The following is a 5,375-nucleotide window of genomic DNA, read 5'->3' as shown; positions in this document are numbered from 1 at the left end:
CTCGTGTGACATTGCTTAATTATAGACTTTCACTGATATTCCATTTCGACTCAGACTTATATTTTCAATAAAATATATAATTTTTAGACCTTAATTAAAATAATAATGTCATCATTCTCACCTGAAAAGATGTCGTCCTCCATTATGTCGGCTGCAGGCTGGCTGCACTTGAGGTCCTCACTTGCCTGGAGCAGGCTGGTGTCAACCACGACCACAGGCTTGAGGTCCTCACCAAGGTGGACCATTTTCACCATGGGCTCCCACACCATGCTGTCAAGGCCTGCGTCACCTGAGGCTCCAGGCTGGATTGAGGTGGTGACCTGAGCCACTGAAGCTGGCTTGAGGTGCTCGCCAGAAGGCAGCAGGCTGTTACTAGAACAGAACTTCTTCCCTCCCAGTATTTCAGCATAGCACTGAGCGATGTTATCGCTGTCAGGCTCTTTGAGGGAATTGAGTTGCATCACCCTCTTATATGACTCTAAAAAGAAAACCATTGTAAATTAGATTTACAGCAGAAGTACAGCATTTTTTTACTCACAAAAAAAACCAAACATTGGAATTCTTCAGTCATTAAAAACTACACTAGTATTGTCATTTATGACTCTCACAACTTTTTTTTTTACTTGATGTACTTGGTATGTTTAAGTTGATAGGTAATGACAAAAACAGTGAACAGTGATCTTGGCTTCTTTTATACAACAGTTAGTTCCGACCAAGTAATTTGATTGGACAAGAGGCATTTCATGAGTTACGATATACAGTAACAGCACTGGGACTTTTAACTATATGTATCACTCCGCCGCACAGATGTTCTACTAAATGACCGTTAATTAGACGACATGTTTGTGTTCAGGTTACTAGGCAACAGTCCATTTGAAGTTCAGTTGCGGAACTATTTTTTGTTTATTTTTATGATTAAATAAACAAACAAATCATAATCTGTTGTCGCTTATTACTGTTAACTAATAAATCGCGCTGTATAACTGTTGTATAAAAGCAATATCACACTCGAAGTCGTGCTGTTATACTGAATATCAGCACGGCTGTGATCATCTTCGGTACTCGGCCTGCGGCCTCGTAGGCCTACCTACGGACCGAATCACAGCCGTGCTGATATTCAGTATAACACACTCCCTCTCGTGTGACATTGCTTAATTATAGACTTTCACTGATATTCCATTTCGACTCAGACTTATATTTTCAATAAAATATATAATTTTTAGACCTTAATTAAAATAATAATGTCATCATTCTCACCTGAAAAGATGTCGTCCTCCATTATGTCGGCTGCAGGCTGGCTGCACTTGAGGTCCTCACTTGCCTGGAGCAGGCTGGTGTCAACCACGACCACATGCTTGAGGTCCTCACCAAGGTGGACCATTTTCACCATGGGCTCCCACACCATGCTGTCAAGGCCTGCCTCACCTGAGGCTCCAGGCTGGATGGAGGTGGTCACCTGAGCCACTGAAGCTGGCTTGAGGTGCTCGCCAGAAGGCAGCAGGCTGGTACCAGACCGGAACTGTTCATACTCCTCTCTCATCGTTAGGAGGAGTTGAAACTCAGCAGAATCCACGGTCATCTTCGTCTCCCACACCATGCTGTCAAGGGCTGCCTGGCCAGCAGTGAGCAGGTTGGCCTCCAGAGTGGGGGGTGAGGCTGGGGAACAGTCATCCAGAGTGGGGGGTGAGGCGGGGGAACAGTCATCCAGAGTAGGGGGTGAGGCGGGGGAACAGTCATCCAGAGTGGGGGGTGAGGCGGGGGAACAGTCATCCAGAGTGGGGGGTGAGGCTGGAGAACAGTCATCCAGAGTGGGGGGTGAGGCGGGGGAACAGTCATCCAGAGTGGGGGGTGGGGCTGGGGAACAGTCATCCAGAGTGGGGGGTGAGGATGGGGAACAGTCATCCAGAGTGGGGGGTGAGGCTGGGGAACAGTCATCCAGAGTGGGGGGTGAGGCTGGGGAACAGTCATCCAGAGTGGGGGGTGAGGCGGGGGAACAGTCATCCAGAGTAGGGGGTGAGGCTGGGGAACAGTCATCCAGAGTGGGGGGTGAGGCTGGGGAACAGTCATCCAGAGTGGGGGGTGAGGCTGGGGAACAGTCATCCAGAGTGGGGGGTGAGGCGGGGGAACAGTCATCCAGAGTGGGGGGTGAGGCGGGGGAACAGTCATCCAGAGTGGGGGGTGAGGCGGGGGAACAGTCATCCAGAGTGGGGGGTGAGGCTGGAGAACAGTCATCCAGAGTAGGGGGTGAGGCGGGGGAACAGTCATCCAGAGTGGGGGGTGAGGCGGGGGAACAGTCATCCAGAGTGGGGGGTGAGGCTGGGGAACAGTCATCCAGAGTGGGGGGTGAGGCGGGGGAACTGTCATCCAGAGTGGGGGGTGAGGCTGGGGAACAGTCATCCAGAGTGGGGGGTGAGGCTGGGGAACAGTCATCCAGAGTGGGGGGTGAGGCTGGGGAACAGTCATCCAGAGTGGGGGGTGAGGCGGGGGAACAGTCATCCAGAGTGGGGGGTGAGGCTGGGGAACAGTCATCCAGAGTGGGGGGTGAGGCGGGGGAACAGTCATCCAGAGTAGGGGGTGAGGCTGGGGAACAGTCATCCAGAGTAGGGGGTGAGGCGGGGGAACAGTCATCCAGAGTGGGGGGTGAGGCGGGGGAACAGTCATCCAGAGTAGGGGGTGAGGCTGGGGAACAGTCATCCAGAGTGGGGGGTGAGGCTGGGGAACAGTCATCCAGAGTGGGGGGTGAGGCTGGGGAACAGTCATCCAGAGTGGGGGGTGAGGCGGGGGAACAGTCATCCAGAGTGGGGGGTGAGGCGGGGGAACAGTCATCCAGAGTGGGGGGTGAGGCGGGGGAACAGTCATCCAGAGTGGGGGGTGAGGCTGGAGAACAGTCATCCAGAGTAGGGGGTGAGGCGGGGGAACAGTCATCCAGAGTGGGGGGTGAGGCGGGGGAACAGTCATCCAGAGTGGGGGGTGAGGCTGGGGAACAGTCATCCAGAGTGGGGGGTGAGGCGGGGGAACTGTCATCCAGAGTGGGGGGTGAGGCTGGGGAACAGTCATCCAGAGTGGGGGGTGAGGCTGGGGAACAGTCATCCAGAGTGGGGGGTGAGGCTGGGGAACAGTCATCCAGAGTGGGGGGTGAGGCGGGGGAACAGTCATCCAGAGTGGGGGGTGAGGCTGGGGAACAGTCATCCAGAGTGGGGGGTGAGGCGGGGGAACAGTCATCCAGAGTAGGGGGTGAGGCTGGGGAACAGTCATCCAGAGTAGGGGGTGAGGCGGGGGAACAGTCATCCAGAGTAGGGGGTGAGGCGGGGGAACAGTCATCCAGAGTGGGGGGTGAGGCTGGGGAACAGTCATCCAGAGTAGGGGGTGAGGCTGGGGAACAGTCATCCAGAGTGGGGGGTGAGGCGGGGGAACAGTCATCCAGAGTAGGGGGTGAGGCTGGGGAACAGTCATCCAGAGTAGGGGGTGAGGCTGGGGAACAGTCATCCAGAGTGGGGGGTGAGGCGGGGGAACAGTCATCCAGAGTAGGGGGTGAGGCTGGGGAACAGTCATCCAGAGTGGGGGGTGAGGCGGGGGAACAGTCATCCAGAGTGGGGGGTGAGGCTGGGGAACAGTCATCCAGAGTGGGGGGTGAGGCTGGGGAACAGTCATCCAGAGTGGGGGGTGAGGCGGGGGAACAGTCATCCAGAGTAGGGGGTGAGGCTGGGGAACAGTCATCCAGAGTGGGGGGTGAGGCTGGGGAACAGTCATCCAGAGTGGGGGGTGAGGCGGGGGAACAGTCATCCATCCAGTATAGGAAGTCCTCACAGACTGCTGGGGCATAGAAATACTTCTTTCCTCCCAGTATTTCAGCATAGCACTGACGGGTGTATTCGCTGTCAGGCTCTTTGAGGGAATTGAGTAGCATCATCCTCTTATATGACTCTAAAAAGAAAACCATTGTAAATTAGATTTACAGCAGAAGTACAGCATTTTTTTACTCACAAAAAAAACCAAACATTGGAATTCTTCAGTCATTAAAAACTACACTAGTATTGTCATTTATGACTCTCACAACTTTTTTTTTGACTTGATGTACTTGGTATGTTTAAGTTGATAGGTAATGACAAAAACAGTGAACAGTGATCTTGGCTTCTTTTATACAACAGTTAGTTCCGACCAAGTAATTTGATTGGACAAGAGGCATTTCATGAGTTACGATATACAGTAACAGCACTGGGACTTTTAACTATATGTATCACTCCGCCGCACAGATGTTCTACTAAATGACCGTTAATTAGACGACATGTTTGTGTTCAGGTTACTAGGCAACAGTCCATTTGAAGTTCAGTTGCGGAACTATTTTTTGTTTATTTTTATGATTAAATAAACAAACAAATCATAATCTGTTGTCGCTTATTACTGTTAACTAATAAATCGCGCTGTAGAACTGTTGTATAAAAGCAATATCACACTCGAGGTCGTGCTGTTATACTGAATATCAGCACGGCTGTGATCATCTTCGGTACTCGGCCTGCGGCCTCGTAGGCCTACCTACGACCGAATCACAGCCGTGCTGATATTCAGTATAACACACTCCCTCTCGTGTGACATTGCTTAATTATAGACTTTCACTGATATTCCATTTCGACTCAGACTTATATTTTCAATAAAATATATAATTTTTAGACCTTAATTAAAATAATAATGTCATCATTCTCACCTGAAAAGATGTCGTCCTCCATTATGTCGGCTGCAGGCTGGCTGCACTTGAGGTCCTCACTTGCCTGGAGCAGGCTGGTGTCAACCACGACCACAAGCTTGAGGTCCTCACCAGGGTGGACCATTTTCACCATGGGCTCCCACACCATGCTGTCAAGGCCTGCCTCACCTGAGGCTCCAGGCTGGATTGAGGTGGTGACCTGAGCCACTGAAGCTGGCTTGAGGTGCTCGCCAGAAGGCAGCAGGCTGGTACTAGAACAGAACTTCTTCCCTCCCAGTATTTCAGCATAGCACTGAGCGATGTTATCGCTGTCAGGCTCTTTGAGGGAATTGAGTTGCATCACCCTCTTATATGACTCTAAAAAGAAAACCATTGTAAATTAGATTTACAGCAGAAGTACAGCATTTTTTTACTCACAAAAAAACCCAAATATTGGAATTCTTCAGTCATTAAAAACTACACTAGTATTGTCATTTATGACTCTCACAACTTTTTTTTTTACTTGATGTACTTGGTATGTTTAAGTTGATAGGTAATGACAAAAACAGTGAACAGTGATCTTGGCTTCTTTTATACAACAGTTAGTTCCGACCAAGTAATTTGATTGGACAAGAGGCATTTCATGAGTTACGATATACAGTAACAGCACTGGGACTTTTAACTATATGTATCA

Source organism: Nansenia antarctica (genome assembly GCF_963989245.1).
Source record: "Nansenia antarctica genome assembly, chromosome: 6".
In the NCBI taxonomy this organism is placed as follows: domain Eukaryota; kingdom Metazoa; phylum Chordata; class Actinopteri; order Argentiniformes; family Microstomatidae; genus Nansenia; species Nansenia antarctica.
Note: the sequence above shows the minus strand (reverse complement) of the source record.